We start from the raw sequence: 18,305 nt of genomic DNA, 5'->3' as shown, positions 1-18,305 counted from the left end.
TGTGCATGAAGCTCTTGCCACTTTACCAGGTTGTTATCTAACATAATATAATATATAATGTAATGTAATATAATATAATGAAAATTTGAAAGCAAACGCAACTCGACGGTGTCATTTCTTTGTGAGTGTTGAAGTGGTTTCCATTGCCATATGAACGAGGTGTTGACTGACAGATTTGAAAGTTCGTCTCTCATGATCCCTTTGGCTTTGTGAAAGGGTTATGACAGTATCATGCCGGCATAGATGGTGCAATTGTGTGCTGTGCGGGGGTGTTTTGTAAGACTTTTTGAAATGTGTCTGAGATGACTAAGTGTGTGAAAATGGCTTGAGACTAGGTAAAATATAAGTAGGCTTGCTCCTTTTCAACATTTATTTTTCAGGGGTTCACAAAAAACCAAATAAATCACTCGTCTTTTAGAGTAACATATCTATTTTTGAGCCAACTCCTGGTTCTTTATTGAAACATCATGGAACCTCTTAATTGTGCAAAAGGTTGCAGAGGCTTTGCTACTTACTGCGATAATGTTCCATTTATTCTTTGCTTCTGACCAGCAGCTGACTAAATGCGGCCGGGTGGAGATATCCAAGCTAAGGAAAATCACAGCAAATAAAACGGGTCAATCATATTTGATGCTTTCCTTTTGTTACCTTTGAATGCCAGTATCTCCACTCAAAGTATGTCCCTGGTCATAAACGACTCATAAACTGAGAAGTGAAAATACATACTCTAAAAGGTAAGTGATTTGAAAAAGAACAAGTCTTTCTGCAATGAATTTGTGTTAGAAGGTGACATTTAGAGGATGTATTTCTTCATTGCTACCCAGTTGTACTGTATCAATATTTTGCATCTTTGGGGCCACAAGGTAATTTATGGGTTAGTTGTTGTTGAAGTTTAAATATTGTATTGTTTTAAGTGTTAAATGTCTAGAAGTTTTCATAAACGTTAACCACTGTACAAGATTCAAATGATGTCAAATGTAGATGTGAGCTGTGTTTATACAGCAAGTAGAAGTGTACAGTGTAAGATTCATTATTCAATATTTAGTCTTATCCATGTACACAATATTTTTAAAATTGAACATGTTTAAATGTTTGTTTAAACTTTTGAAGTTACAATTTTAGCACATTTTACAGACTAACTTCCCTAGCTGGAACAAATGGAATGGCCCTTACTGAGCAGCCCTGGCTGGATAAGACCCTTGAATCATTTTAAATATGACATTTCCCTCAGAACTACTGTAACTATACTGGGGAACTTGTTAATAATACATTCTTGGTTTTGTTTCTGTTCACATTCCACATACCTGCTAGTACATAACTGTGTCTGCATCCAAGTGTTTCACACACTGTTACTTTCAACACTGTCTTAAACATAACAAACAAAAAACAATGTACTCCTAATAGTGCAAATAGTGAATTTAATTTATTTCAATTGAAACAGCTAAACACACCTTTCCTAAACTACTGAATTAAACATCAGTATCACTAGGTTTTTGAATGGCATCCGTTTGTTTGACACACTTCCTAAATAGGAAAGCAGATGAAACGTTGGACATAGATTCAGTTGTTTGATGTCAACAATAGTATTTTCTTACGGCGAACCATAAATCTTTCTGCAATGTACAACACAAAGCACTGCAAATATTTGTCTGCCGCAGACTGCTTCAGTGACACTACTTCGTTGTTTATTTGCATGCTCTGGTGAAGCTAGTCATAAATCTACTTTAAAAGATTTGTTAGCTTGAAATACACTCCTATGAAACTTTTTTTACTCGGACCACAAAAGCATCTGTATTGTGAGGTACCATTGCTGAAAAAAATTAAAGCATTGGGGAGATGGACTAGTTGGGTCAGTTGCAACATTACACAGATTTTAGATTACTATTTTGGTACTAAATTGAGGTGTATGTGTGTATGTGTGTGTATGTATATGTATATATATATATATATATATATATATATATATATATATATATATATATATATATATATATATATATATATATATATATATATATTTATTTTTTTTTTTAAACTTCAGTTAGACCATATATACTATATTGGTCTAAATTAAACTTCAACTTTTTAAACACTTTAAGACAATTAATTTGTTTAACAAGGCACACTTGCATTGGTTTACTCCTAGAGCTGTTTTAAACCAGTCTTATGAACTCCCATACAGTTGACACATTGCCCTAGTATGTGTGTCTCCCACACAGTCAGATATACAGTATGTCTATAGTCCTTGTCTACTGCTCCCTCAATTAAAAAGTAGCATCCTGTCATTTCATTAGTATCCAACTTCTAGTATATGATTTGTTTTAATTTTATTGAATTTATAAAAATCCACATACTTTAGTGGTAATAAAAAAGCACCATAGTGCTAGTATGTTTAGGGTAACATGGGTTTTTCTACACCATGTGGTATTAATTTGTATGTTGAAACTGAGCCCATGAAGCAGTCTTTCTTAAGACCCATTGTGTGTTCTGGTACAGACTGGTTCAGCAAACAAGGAATTCATTGTACTTTTGGCATTTATTTATGCTGTCCAAGACTTGTCCAAGATAATTTGTGATTATACTCCCATTTTATACATTGTTGAGTACTTTCAGCAGCACATACACGACTAATGTGGCTAAAAATGGTTTTGTATTCTACGGTGGCTCATTAAGGACAAGTGGAAAAATGAAATAAAAATTTGTTACGTTGATCACAAGATAAAATAAGTTCATGATCGCGACATTTCAAACAGTTGTGCTGGTCACAAGATCAATTCTCAGGATCTCAAAGTTTCAAACCATTCGATTATGATTATGACAGAATTGAGAGAGAGTGCGATGCAGTTGACTTGAGATCTGTTTCACCCACTAGAAGCAGCACTAATTATCCTCTCCACCTAGCACACTGGAGTGGCGCTCTGATCTTGTAACGAAACATGCTAAGGTCATTCTTTAGCACACGTTATTGACGATCATAATCTTGGTGTCTGGCAGCAATCCCTCTATTTTTCACCCTTGAATTATTACATGTGCATACAGCACGATGGATGTACAGTAGGTCATCTACCTTTTTGATAATGGGTCTGATTTCGTATTTCCAACAGTGGCAGGGTTTGTGTGCCACTGACTGATTACATTTTAATGTTTATCTGTACATTGACAGTACTTGTACTGTATATTAGTGACCTTTATGACTTCTAGTAAAATCAAACAAGGATGCGCACATGAACTGGACGTGGGTAGCAAGTGGGGAGTGGCTATTTGGACAATGCACCACCTAATTTCATCAGTGTTCATTGATACGTTAAGCTTGGCATAGCTACAGAACTGATTCCCATGCATTCCTTGGGTGGTAGGTCATTTCATAAGCCTTTTTTAATTATATCTCTTGATTGTGTGGTTTTTTTTTGTTGGAAAATTTGTGACCAGATATCTGCAGCTTGCTTGCTCCGTGTGAATTATTACAGTTTGTTTTACCTTTTGTGTAGCATCTGAAAAAACCTAAATAAATAAAATCATGACTTCCCAGTCGGCCAGATGGTTGGCCTGTATTTGCTTTCACATAGACTTGCATTATGCATTAAAATGAGGGATGATGTGTTTAACTGCAAACATATAGGCTAAGTACAGGTTTAGTGGGCCAAATAATGAAAACAATAGGCACAACATTCACTATAAACGGCTGACTGACAAACAAACTGCTAAGCATTTGAGTTGAACGTAGTATAGTCAGTGTGTGAAATTAGAAATCCATGAAAAAACCTGAGATTTTTTTCTTCCTTAAGGTAATCAGTTTTTCAAGTAGAGGCCTCACACTGTGCTTGTAGCCCAATTGCCCTCACTGAACACTAATGTTCTACATTTTTCTATAAAGTAATTTCTTTCATAAGTTATACTGTTCATTCTTTCTCAGCCCGTGCTTGTTGGTAAAACACCACATACTGTAGATGCTCAGTGTTATTGTAGGCTTCCTGAACAGATCGTTTGTGAACTCTAGTTTTAAAGACATTAACTAATGTAGTGTTTAACTACTTTCTGACCAGGTGCCCGAGTAAACACATTGTCATTTTTATTGTCAGAGTTTATTTTAAACATCTTAAATTTGTCTATTATACTGATGATACTGGGGTTTGAAGTAGGGAGTACTGAATTGAAATAAACCACTCTCCTGAGTAAAATGTGTCTCCTCAAATGTGTGTGTGTGTGTGTGTGTGTGTGTGTGTGTGTGTGTGTGTGTGTTTTTATTTCAAAATAAAACCAAGTTGCAAAACCAAGTTGTCTACAACCATATTAGACCCCAGCTGTTGTGTTGTGCATGAGCACTAGGGGGACCCAGAGAATATGAGAGCGAATGAAGAAAGATAGCCACCTGCTGAAATGTATTATTTTTGTAATTCTATCCCTCAGGGGATACATATTGATATAGTGCAGGTGCCCATGTATACATTACCTGTCACACATACAATATATACAGAGAACCGCTTGCTCAATTGGGATGACTCAGATTGGACATTCTTTAGAACTGCAGTTAAGAGCAGAACATGGGTATCTTTACTTGCATATATTTATCACACTCACATTTTTACTATCATGATACTTTGAAAGCTCTAATTTGTATCTACAGTACTTCTGTGGCGATGGACTTGCCTGGTCTCATCTGACTACAGAGGGCTGGGAAATGATGAAAATGCTTTCTGTCCTACTCCAATAATATTGTGCATCATAACCATGCACAATATATGTAACTTCATTTCTAACGGAAGGTTTAGTCAATCTGAGAGCGCTTCTTTGTTAATCGTCTGCTTGTTAATCACCAATAGATTGATTGTGTTCACTGTTAAATAAAACCAAAACCCTGCAAGTTATAATCTACTTTTTTGTGTGTGTTTTGTGCGACGGGGAGGGAGCAAGGAGATTCAGAAGGACATGTAGGTTTTTCTAGTATTTTGTCCATTGGACAAGAAGTTTTGTTTAAAAATTGCACAACCCTGACTTGTTTTTCCCTTTGCACTGTATCTATTTGACACCAGCACTTGTTTACCCAAGTATTTCCTTCCTTTATTTACTGCTGTAAAGCCAGCAGGAAGCAATTGAAATGTCCCTTTATTTACATGATACAGAATACTTCCTAACTCACAAATGACAGATCTTTTATTAGTACTTATGAGAATAGCAGATCCCTCAATACAGTGAGGAAACGGTGCACACAAAGGGCATAGAACATTTGTTCCTGCATATGGCTTAAAGCTTTCTCATCTTCAATGACTGCTCCTAACAGACCCTTCACAACTTTAATGTCGTGAGAGCTCTGGAACAAATCATTTTGCAATAAACAGAAAAGGCAGATTAACTAGGACTAATCTGCTCTTTGTTCAACCTCAGTCTCTTAATGGGGTGTTTGCAAAATGTTCAACAATATAAGCCAGGCAAACTGGATTTCAGACATTTAGTTTATGTTGGTTGTTTTTGTCAGTCATATCTATCTATTTAAAAAAAATAAAAATTATATATAATATATATATATATATAATATATATTTTAGCTCATATATATATTAGGTAAAATTACGTGCAACTCTTTTAAATATGTCTGTAGGTTTAACTACTTTAACAATGATTTAAAAAAAAAAAAAAAAACTGAAATGATTAAAGCAACTGAAATCGATTGACCCACATGATAGGACTGGGAGCCACCTCTGACATGCCTTAGTCAAGGTCTGACAAGTGTTTTCATTGATTGGATTCAGGCTGGAGCAGCAGGGGGAGCGTTTGCTCATTCCACACATTTCACTGGTGTAACTGGAAAAAGAACAAAACTAACTCATTACTTCCATTGTTTGCTCACTGGCTCTCAAGCAATTTGCAAAAAAAATCCATTAGAAGGAAGTTCTAATTAAGACTGACAAGGTATGCTTAGCTCGCAATTCTTTATATGTTTTTGGTTATTTAAGTGTTGTCAGGGTCTCTTTCTGTTCAACTGAGATGTAGAGTTTGTACTCAAAAGATGCTTACGATATTTTGTCACTGCTTAAGTTATACTGTAGTTACAAAACTAAATTGATATACTAGGGGTTTTGTCATGGCAGCAGTAAAATGTACCCAGTTGTAGCTGTTGCTTGATCCAGTTTGGGCAGTCTCGCTTGTTTTGAACACGTCTATCTACATGTATGTACAAGATTAAGGCACGATGACGGTAGACTAGAAAAGCGCTTCTCTGACAGTTTTGCATAATTTTCTTTGCCTTAAGCTTGTGTTGGGATAAATATCTAAAAATCCAAAACAAATATTTTTTTTATATGTATTTAAAAGCAAGAAAGAACATGACCGCGTCCGGCAGAAATGATAGAAATGATTTTATTTATTTATTTATTTTTTCTTGCACTGGTTTATCAACAGTCTTGTATAGTGGTCGATGTTTTGTTTTTCGTTTGTCGCGATTTCTTCTAGCTTTTGTTACATGGAATGTAATAAGAGAATTAAAATGGTAAAAAAAAAATTCATTGTACAACACCTGCCTTTTATCCACATTTTATTTTATTTGAAGCGTTTACCATGTTCAAGTTAAAGTTATTTTATTACTTTATGAAAATGTTTTTACCTGAAATACTATGGCATCCTTTTATTTTGTAGTTAATTCACTAGGGTAAAGTAAGACCTTCTGGGATATTTTTGAACTTTGATACACTATTTTACATATTATGGCTTTGATACCATTTTGCAGATGTCCCAGCACTAGACAACTGTGCAAAAATCTTGTATTTTTTCTTTTTTTTTCTTTTTTTACTAGTGCTAGAAAATATCACTTGACTGCAACAGTAGTCATTATTAGCATAGCCAGTTTAGTTGATGTATTTTAATAGTGGTAAAATACAAAGTCCCCAGTAACTCGACTTGTTATTTACAGTTAAAGAAAGTTAACGGGAATCACTTCAGTTTTCTACATGCACGTTTTCGTGGAGCAGTGACCCACAAGCAGATTGATAAGAAAGCAGTGTGCAGTCCTGTCCTGCTGCAGTGTTAGTAAATCCCATGCCACTCTCCCTTGTTCAGAGATCTGCCCAGAGCATTGTCTTCTGTTTGTCTTGTTAAAATAACAGCAGTGTATTTGGGAGCCCTTTTCATCACCATCCATTTCGTGTTTGAGATGCATTCTCTTTCACGGTTAATGCTTAAGTGATGTCTCAGGAGAAAACATTAGGTCCATTGATGGGAAGACAAAGGTCAGCATTACTGTCAGATTGATAAGGGTTGCTTGGGATATTGTGGGTGCATTTGGCTTGTGGCTGTCACAAAGAGGAAGCTTGCCATTCAATTGGATAAAAACCATGATTTAATTTTCCAACTATTCCTAGTAAGCAATGAAGAATATTGTCATTATTAAAAAAACATCCAAGTTATAAGTAGATCTGTATGTTCATGGTGACATATCTACAATGGGGTATTTTTTTGTATTGGGGAATAGTTTAGGAGAATTAAATCCTATTAAACCTGTGAAACCTGAGTTATTTTACTTTTACAAAACATACGAAAACTGTGCTTTTTACACGTGTAGTATTTCTAGACCACATTAATAAAGTCAATCTTCTTTTAAACTGCTCTCTCTTATTTTGCCTGTAGCTTGTTCTTGCACCAGATCATGCTTCATACAGGCATTAAAAAGGTGAGGCTCTGTAGAGCTGTGTTTTGAGTTGAAACCAGGGCTGCAGAATGTTCGCACCCTCACCCACAATGAGCGCCGGAGGGTTTGGTTGGGAGCCGAAGATTTATTTACAATTGAATGTTTGGAAAAAAAATAAAATGTTACAAAACACTCAGAATTATTTTTAACATTTTATGAGGGAAAGGTAATAAATAAACATTCTATGAAATACAATTTGAAGCCTCATGCTTTTATACTGTACAGTAACAGCAAGAGAGGTAAACATTTAACATTCTAAGAATTTCTCGATGGCAATTTGTTATTGAATAACTATCTCAGATGTATCCTTAGTGGTGACTGATGCCTTGCACTGTCAGCTCAGATCACCTGCTAACCAACCAGCCCATTGTCTGGCTCGGTTTCAGCAGAAGGGAGGGACTTTTGAAATACCAACAACATTCCTGTTATTGTGACTTGCCACCCTAATGAGATTCGTTTCTATATTATTAACTATGATATATCCAACAGGTTAAAACACACTTTTAGACTCTGTTTAAAAGTATGTAGCCTAATACAGTACATACGTGGTCGTAACCGGCTGTGAGGACATAGAGGTCGTGTCCTTCTTGTCCTTTTTGTAAAAATTCTGGTAAAAGTACAAGAGACTCCTTAATTTTCTCTGTTGGTTTGCCATGTAACATAGATTTGGAGGTTGAATAGTAAATACCAAGCAGTCGTACAAATACTGCAGCTATAGCCTGAAACCTCAGTTTGACCTCGGTAGAATGTCTGCTCTGGTTACGATGCTGAGTACATGTACAACATTGTTATAGTTTTGCCTTATGCAGTGCAAATTGACACATTCAGGGTTGTCCACTAGATGGCAGTACAATAGAAATGAATACATCTGAAAAGCATAGCGACTGAAATGGCTGTTGGTACACTGTATGCTGAAGCAGTTTCTTGCAGTGACGCTATTGGCACAATGATGCATATACAATCCGGTGTATCCTTCCTTGCTCATGTTAGGGAAGGTTACGTAGGTCTATTAAAATTCAAATTGTAATATAAACCTGGCTGTGAAATTGGGTGTTTGTTGGCTCAATACATTCAACAAATACACAACGTCTCCTACCTTGCTATCCAGGCGTGTTTGTGTAAGCCACAGTTCTGAGTAGTTCTTGCCTGCTATAGAATGTGTACAGTATTTATGTTCTTTTTGTGTTTTGAGAACATTGGCATTCCTGAGAGACTGAGAGAAAATTGGTTGTTTTCTCCAGTGGCTGTTTTATTTTTTATACCCTTCATTAAAAGTGGGATTTTAAAAATAGCACGTCAGTAATTGAAGGTTTGTTTTTGCTGTGGAAATTTGAATGTACTAAGTCTAGATTTTTGTGGTTTTGTACCATAGCCAATTGTGGTAATGGCATTACTTGGACAGATAGTATGCATTCTTAAAATAGATGGGTTTTGGAACAGACAGAAATAATTCTTTGCTAGAATTAACTGTTACCTCCACTTCAAAAGTTTCAAAATTAACTATTTAATAATAAAATCTTAATTAAAGCTGGTTCTTCAACCAGTAGACTTTTGGACAAAAGTTATTTGGTTTTATTTAAATATAAAATGAGAATCTGTGAATTGCCACTGACCACATTGGGTTTGCTCAAGATACACACATGTTTTAAATCAATGCAAATTATTTACATCATGGGCTAGAGCTGTAGAACAGGGAAAGATAGGCATGAATAAAGACACCCTTAGGCCAGTGTACTGTCATTTGTTTTCTGTGTATAATCTGTCTCTGTACAGGTCCTGCATTCAGGTTTGTTTATAGAAATGCATGGAGCATGATGTACGGCACATTCGCAGAATCACGCTTATGTTAGAGGTGCTGACATTACTGTATTGGAGCACCATGGATATATTTAGGGATGCCCGTGCTGTTGCAATATGCTTGTCTGTTCCCCGTAATAAACAACATTTAATGGAGTGTATTCAGTGCCAGTGGATCACTTTGGGATTGGTGTCTATCGTCATGGTCACAAATGACTAATTTTAGTTTTCATATGTACATTACCTCCTCTTGACATTAAGTGGCTGATTTGTTGAGAGAGAGATTGATTGCAGTTAGAATCTCCAGAAAGATAACTCCAGCATTGGAGCAACAGACCAAAAATACTTCAGTTTATTGTCATATAAAAGTGTCATGTAAAACAAAACCTATTAAAACGGCTTTTCAAGATAAAGATATTCAGTGCTGAAACCTAATTAACCCCTGCTTAGGATAGGAATTGAGTTTTATATACAACTCAAAAAAAACATGTACGTTATGGGGTAAAGGTTTGCTTTTATTTAATTACTTTTATTTAAATTAACACTTAGAATTTCATAGAAATTAAGTGCTGCGTCATTGTCTGGCTAAATATAAAATGTGTTCAGCAAGTAACCTTTTTATGGATTGTATCTGTCTTATGTTTCAGTCTGGAGAATTCTGCATTATATACTGGAATCTTCCATGAAGTAGCGAAACAGTGCTGCTCTGAGGAAGTAATTAAACGGATGATATACATGTATATTAGATATGAGATGTCTTCATCCTCCCAATTTGGCAGATTAGTAGATAGATTGAAAGGAAAAGGGAGTTCCTGAATAATTATCGTGACATTGCAAAAATAGCCTTTCATCTTCAGTGTATATGCCTGTTTCTTTCATCTGTAATGGATTGGCCAGAAATAAATTGTATATATATATATATATATATATATATATATATATATATATATATATATATATATATATATATATATATATAATATATTTTTTTAATTTATCCTACATACAAAATAATTCTAACCATGATCTGTCATGAACTTCAGATTGTGTGTGTGTGTGTGTGTGTGTGTGTGTGATTTTATTTTTTCTCCCCACCTCCCTCTAGTGAGGATTCATCTCACTAACGTCGGGAATATAGGCATACGGGTCACACCTGCACAATATGTCACAGTTAGTAAGTTGATTGCATGTATAACACTGCTTTAAAAATGTCTCCTTCAGAACTCAGGCTAGTTGCTTTAATAGTGAAGAAGATTTTTGCAAATGTGTTTTTGTAACCTGCATGGTGTTTGGAAACTCCTTTTCTTTAGCATGGCTAGACTTCAGCAGTATGACACGCTGCCAGTGGGGTTTCATTAAATTACACTTTGAAAAATGCCTTTTCTCTGTGTGGGCCACAGCAAGCTTGTTTTTCAGCTGTATTTACAGTATAAGTGTACCTGGAAAAAAATAAAAATAAATGAATAATAATAATAATTCACTGGGAAATAAATTAGAAAAATTAAAATCCTATGCCTGCATTAAATGCTTTTAATAACTTTCAATGATTCACATGATTTCAGGATAAATTCAGCAGTTCCTGTAGGTTCCCTCTGCTGGGTAGTGCATTTCAAATCAAAGACTCAACCATGAGCACCAATGCACTTTCAAAAGAACTCCGAGACAAAGTTGTTGAAAGGCACAGATCAGGGGATGGGTATAAAAAAATATCAAAGGCCTTGAATATCCCTTGGAGCACGGTCAAGACGATTATTATGAAGTGGAAGGTGTATGGCACCACCATGACCATGCGTAGATCAGGCCGTCCCTCCAAACTGGATAACCGAGCAAGAAGGAGACTGATCAGAGAGGCTACCAAGAGGCCAATGGCAACTTTGCAAGAGCTACAGGCTTTTATGGCCAAGACTATTCAAAGTGTGCATGTGACAACAATATCCCAAGCACTCCACAAATCTGGCCTGTATGGTAGGGTTGCAAGAAGGAAGCCATTACTCAATAAAGCCCACCTTGAATCCCGTTTTGAAGTATGCAAAAAAAACACTCTGGAGATTCTATAGCCATGTGGCAAAATTTTGTGGTCTGACGAAACTAAAATGTAAGTTTTTGGCCTAAATGCAAAGCGTTATGTTTGACGCAAACCCAACACAACGCATCACCCAAAGAACACTATCCCTACTGTGGAGCATGGTGGCGGCAGCATCATGTTATGGGGATGTTTCTCATCGGCAGGGACTGGGGTACTCGTCAGGATAGAAGGGAAAATGAATGGAGCAAAGTACAGAGAAGTCCTTGAGGAAAACCTGCTGCCCTCTGCAAGAAAGCTGAAACTGGGACGGAAGTTCACCTTTCAGCATGACAATGACCCAAAGCACACAGCCAAAGCTACACTGGAGTGGCTAAGGAACAAAAGTGGCCCAGTCAGAGCCCCGACCAAAATCCAATCGAAAATTGGTGGCATGACTTGAAGATTGCTGTCCATCAATTCTCCCCAAGGAACTTGACAGAGCTTGAACAGTTTTGTAAAGAAAAATGGTCAAATATTGCCAAATCTAGGTGCGCAAAGTTGGTAGAGACCTATCCCAACAGACTCACAGCTGTAATTGCTACCAAAGGTGCTTCCACCAAGTATTAACTCAGGGGGTGGAGACTTATCCAATTATGATCTTTCAGTTTTTTGTATTTAATATAATTTTTTTTCTCTCAATAAAACCTTTTTTCCCCTTAACAGTGTGGAGTATGGTGTGTAGATAACTGGGAACAATCCTCATTTAAATGCATGAAACTCTGAGGCACTGACACAACCATCTTGCCTTCATAACATAACAGTAGCAATAGTCAACGTGAATATCCACGGGGTTTACTGGAAAAGATAAATACTGCATCTTGTAACCAAGACGACAAGATGATTGTGAAGAGGGAAAAACAGTGAAAAATGATTCTGGAGAGGGGGAGGGGGGTGTTACTCTGATAATTGCATTCTGGGCACGTAGTTCATTTTATTTTGGTTCATTTTAAATACTGAAGTACTTTTGTGGTGGGGGGGGGGGGTCACACTACACAGGATTGTGACCCGGGTAGCCAGGACCCGGGTCTGGACCCAGGTAGGAGTGCCATTGTGAAAGGGGCTTATGTCTAAAGTGACTACTGCAACATGAGGCCTTGAGTTACAGTACATCTAAGTCTCTCACCTCACTACATTTAAAAGGTTAACAAGCATTACTTCAGCAATATATTGTGTACATAGTTTGTTAGTGTTTCTGTTTTTTTTTTAATAATTTGATGTACTATTAGACATTGTAGGTAGAGGGCAGAAACACTGTGTTGTGGGGACTACAGTATGTGGTGCAGTGCATTACTTTGGCTTTTTCCTCTGGAGGCCCGTGGGATTGAATTCAACCTCACAAGTGTATCTGCTGCGTATGTTAGGGTGCATTTATAAATTGGAGTCATGCATTCCTGTAGTCTTTATTTATAAACGGGTCAGTGACTGGTATCAGTACTGGTTATGGTAGTTTTCTAAAACATTTTTTTAATAATGCTACTTGTTAGATCGGGGCTTGGTACTGCAAATCCTAATTTCACACGTAGTTACCAGAAAACAAATACTTGTAGTCATATATGTTTGAACACACTTCTTACTTGGTAGTTTCAGTACTGAAAAAGACCCTTTTTGGAATATATAAAATTATATTGATCTTTAGTACAGTACATTTTAAAGCATTAGACAAACCATTGTGTCAACATTGATACTACCATGGTATTGTACACCGTATGAATGGGGTTGTTTTAACTGTTTCATCCTCTTCAGGTACAACATGCATTTCTTAAATATTCAAATGTATTGGTCAATTCTGCTCTTCACAGAGAATTATTATTTTATAGAAAATAATAATTTCTATAATTGGTAGTGGTTCTCTTTACTGTACACACAAGTAACTGTCATGTTTAACTACCATATGTATTTCCATTGTTAATGAATATCAATCAGGGACTAAACATGGTATAGAAAGATCTGTTTTTCTTCCAAAACGAGCTCTATGTAAATGCACATCTTAAACTGTGGATGACTGTAGTAAACAGGTACTAAGAGGAATTAATACATTGGATGCAGCACTGGACAATGTTGCCTTTTAGTTTTAATTGAATGTTTAAAATGCAGCATTTCTGTACCATGTACACTACATTTTAGACCTTCAGTAAAACATTTGTCCTTGGCCTACTTCATTTATTCAAGCATTTCAGTTCAGTAACCGTTCTAAGCAAAGACTGATAACTCATCTGAATCAAACATAAGACCCCAAGCATTCTTTTTTTTATTTCATTTTTCATTTACTGTAACATTAGTTTCTCAGGTGATATTGTTTTCATTGCTGATACTGGGTGTGTTGCTAAAGTGTACTGCAGAGACCTGTAAATGATTGCAAAGTTCAGCCTTAGGCAACTTAACTCAGTCAGGTGATAAGCTACCTGTTCTTTTATTCACACACATTATATATATATATATATATATATATATATATATATATATATATATATATATATATATATATATATATATAATGAGACATGGAAAAAGACATTTCAAAATAAAAATGAAGTGGGTTTACTGTGAACTGCTGAAACTTCAAAAAAATTGGTTACATTGTATTAACTAACTGTTGGTTCAGTCAGTATGTATTATTGATATAGGGTTGTAGCTTATATTGTATTTCCTGTAAAACATGTTTTTTTTTTTCTAAAACTAATATCAAATTGTAATTTTCCAGGTGGTTTTAGTGGTTAAATTTATTTTAATTACTGGTACAGTCAGACAAACCTCTACTATAGAATACTGTTACATGCTTGAAAGAGCATGCTCATGTGTTGATTTTTAATATGAAATAAAAAAATTAACAAACAAATGCAAAGACATGTAAAAGATTTAGCCTACTATTAAAGTACATGCATATTTGACATGAGTTATTATTCATAATATTTTTTTTTCCATGGTTTATTTTAGCTTTAACTTGTCTTAACATTTGCTTTTGCTGGTTTGCTGCAGGCAGTCTCTGCATGTGTCAGCGTTAAAGAAACACAAGATTACCGAGCGGGGGGGCTGGCCGGGGCGTGGCTTCACTTGGAGGGCAGCAGGTACTTGTGATTGTTAGTTCTCACCAGCAGTGCTGCACATGCCCTGTTTCTGTTCATTTTCAACTATAGAGCATACTGATTAACCTTTTATTGCACAAGGCCTCTGCTCCAAAGAATTGCTCTGTTGAGGAGATTGGCCTTTAAGCATAGCAAGGAAAGTAAGGACACTTTGTAACTTACTGTTCCTGTTTGACAGCCTGTGGGCAATTCACTGCTACCCAGGAGTCTGCTGCTCTGGAAGACCCATCTGTTTCTCTTCACTTTGGACTGTATGTAAAAGGCCTGGTTCCTGTTATAGGACATGTATCATTTGTCTGTCATTTGAGGAAGTCTTCTAAACTTAGCGGTGTAACTAATACCACGTTTCAGTATTTTTAGGAGAGTTTTAGACTGGCCCATCAACTGCTGGGTCCAGTCATTCTGCTACCTGTGTGGTGTTGGTGGGGTTTAGTATGAGAGTAACAGGTAAGCCTTTTTGTATTCATGCTGCAGTGGGAAAGAGCGATATACAGTACAGTAGTATGAAAGTACCCACTTTTGTCTTGAATTTGAATAGTGTGCATGTCTATATGCAAATATTCACTCCAGGTTAGCTACAGTTCAGCTGTGAAGTATAGAAGTCTAACCATGCAGAGAGAAATAAGTGATACGGTTAGAAATTATGGAATGTATTTTAAAATGTGTCAGTGGCATGAAATGCATGTTTTATATAGTTCTTGTTTTGCTTTTATTTTAAGAGGTAATATATTATGATGAGGTTGGTTTAATATACATTATTTTATAAGTATAGAGGACACATTTAGTGTATATAAATAGTCTGAAGAACAGTAGTTAATGTTAGTAACAAATTTCATGTCAATTTAAGGTTTCAATGTAACATTGATAAAATTAGCAGTGTAACATGATATTTCGAAACACTTTTTCTTATAATGGCACTTGCTGAACGCCAACAGTGTCTGAAAGTAAGATGTTTTTTTAACCAGACATATTAATAGTCATTTGGAAATAAACACAGAAGATTGTAAATGACGTTAAATGTGCAAAGGTATAATACAGTGAAAATAGGCATGATTTCAAATCTACTGCTAAGGCCAAAAGTTTAGCATCACCTAGAATTTTAGGATGAACTATATGAAGCTGGAAGCCATAGTAATAGTGTAGTATTTCATGTTCGATTTTGAAATACCACATTTTTTAGTTTTTAGTTTTTGTCAATTATATGGAAAACTAGTACAAAGTGGTGTGTAATTCAACTTGTTAAAGTAACATTGTTCAGCAGGTTTCATTTGACCTTTATGAAACAGAATTAGTTAGTTCTGTAGGGTGATGCAAAACTTTTTTCTGTAGCTGTACAGCTGTAACACAACTGTCTCAGCTGAGGGTTTCATGTTAAGGTTGCACAATGTGAAATGTTCTGTATCGCTCCTTTTAGAAAAGATAATGTTTACATAAAACAACTTTCAGTTATATCGGTAGGTATCAAAGCACGTGTCCATAGTCAGATAAAAATATGTCTGCATCAGTAGTACAATCTATGACCTTGACCCACTGGAACATAAGGCGTGTACGTGAAGAGGTTTTTATTGACTAACTTTTTTTCCTTGCTTACTGTAACTGAATATAACCTTTTAAAAGGATTCTGGAGAGTCCGATTAGTCTGGATAGTTAATGAGCTGTGATTTATACACGTATTACTAACTTATACTGTAGAAATAATAATAAAAAAAAACATTGAGAAACATAGTATTAGGTAGAAAATAGTTGAATTAATCTCATTAAGTCAATATCCTACCTACACCGTTAAGACCATCTTAAATGTCTAAAAGATTTGTGAAAAAGGCAACCACTGTTTTAAATTTTGATTTTTGTAACTGCTTGATGGGTATATTTGTGTAAAGGAATGACGAGATTAACTTTATTCTAACCCCCTTCTCCTGCAGGTAACAGTAACAGTATCAGACCAGTCCATGGAGGGTCAGAGCTTGTTGATTGTGGGTCAGTCAGTCTGCATGTCAGGAGTTAGTTGCAGTGACTGTGTGTTTCAGTATACAGGGGCATGGGTTTTGTTTAGTTTTTGTCTTTTTAAATCAATTGTAGCTATATGTATGTATTGTATTTCTTAAGAGCTTTGTTATTTTAGTGAAGCGTGGTACTTAAAAAATAAATAAGCAAAATAAACACCAGACGTGCATACTGTAGTGGTGTGGGATTATAGTCTAAAATCTATTCTCTACTTTAATAAAACTTGCATAGGGAATTTGGAACAATTTCTGTAGACTTGTACAGTATGTGAAGCTATAAACCCCTTCTTACAGTCTATTCAATTTCAAATGCTTTAAACATATCTACTGCAGTAATCTTGTGTTCATTCTGCAAAATGATCCTTTTTAAGTACTGTAATACAGACTTGGTTAGTGATGCAGGGGGTTGCAGATTGGTGACATCTGGTTGGAGGTTTAGGTGTTTGAAGGTTGTATTTGTTACATGGAGTAAGCATTGTAATGTTTATGGTATAGTCTTTTAAAAACAAGTTAGTCTTGGCCAGTATAGCTGTAATTCATCCTTGGTAGTTAAGTAACGTTGTGTCCTTCATCTGTTTCATCAGCACTTGCCCTTCTATTTAACTTGATTTCAGAGCTGAAGGCTACAGTTATCTTTGCACTACATATGTGGGTGGGTGTGTGTGTATATATATATATATATATATACACATATAATATATATGTGTATATATATATATATATATAAACTACTGGCTTGAGAAATGTTCTGTGCGGCATCTTAAACATTCTTTTGCTTGTATTGGACAAATCCAATGTAGGTCCTTTCACAGGCTTAAACTGGCGCATAATGTGAGGGCATCCCTGTTTCATTTAACACTTGCCTGTTTATCAACCCAATTAATAATATACGTTTGTAAAGAAAATGAATTGCATGTCATTGTTCATCGTGTTCCTTTTGCTTGGCATTCACACTTGTTCTCGCCCCCACCAGGACGTGCATATCCCAGACATAGGGGAATGTATCTACAGAATGTTACACTTGGTTTTGCATATCGGACTCGGAACTGCTTATACGTTTTGATATTTAGGACATTTCTTTGGAACAAGTTACTCTGAATATCATTATCTGAGGTTCTATTGAATGAAGATCTACTCATGATACTGATGGCTCTTATTTTGCATTTACAGCCATGATGATGGACACAGGTTACTTGCGTAGTTGTATTGCGTAAGCTTGTGTCTTGTTTATATACAGTGTGTTACAGTAATCCCACAGAGCTGATTCCCCAATTCTTTTGCACTGTTGGACATTCTGTCATCGGCATATCTTATATAGGTCACTTCATTTCTTACTTGCAAAGATAAAACCATACTTTATACCATTTGGGATAAAGTAAGCTTGAATTACAATTTCAGGACTGGTAAATGTTTTCTGACATTACATAGCAACTCATGTGGCTGTTCATTAAGAATGCCCCGACTTGTTTTTAATTGGTGTACTTGTTGTGCTTCACTTTTCTTTATTCTTAATAGTTTTGTACAGTACTTTAAGTTAAATCATAAGTTTGTATACATTCTTTTCTTTCACTGTAACATTTTGCCACCATCCCAGTCACTTTAATTTTGCAATGTGGTTATATGCACACATTCAGCAAACTTTTTTTTCAGTATTTGAATTGCTTAGAGAACTCTCTCTTT

At 35.7% G+C, this 18,305-nt stretch overlaps 1 protein-coding gene across 3 annotated transcripts in view; it reads left to right on the top strand.

Annotated features, from left to right (window-relative positions):
- Positions 1-18,305, top strand: part of LOC117403526 (KN motif and ankyrin repeat domain-containing protein 1-like) — a 69,142-nt gene that overhangs the window by 20,364 nt on the left and 30,473 nt on the right. Inside the window, exon 2 of one of the 3 annotated variants that reach the window (XM_059006464.1) lies at positions 14,516-14,604. The exons of 1 other annotated variant lie outside the window; for it this stretch is intronic. The gene's annotated coding sequence lies outside the window, so the exon portion shown is untranslated. Of the gene's footprint in view, positions 1-14,515; positions 14,605-14,953; positions 15,070-18,305 lie in introns of those variants that run through there. One more of the 3 variants, XM_059006470.1, reaches the window with a different exon arrangement.

The sequence above is a fragment of the Acipenser ruthenus genome, chromosome 1 (genome assembly GCF_902713425.1).
Source record: "Acipenser ruthenus chromosome 1, fAciRut3.2 maternal haplotype, whole genome shotgun sequence".
NCBI lineage: Eukaryota > Metazoa > Chordata > Actinopteri > Acipenseriformes > Acipenseridae > Acipenser > Acipenser ruthenus.
The sequence above is the reverse complement of the archived record's forward strand: the minus strand, read 5'-3'. Positions and strand labels throughout refer to the sequence as shown.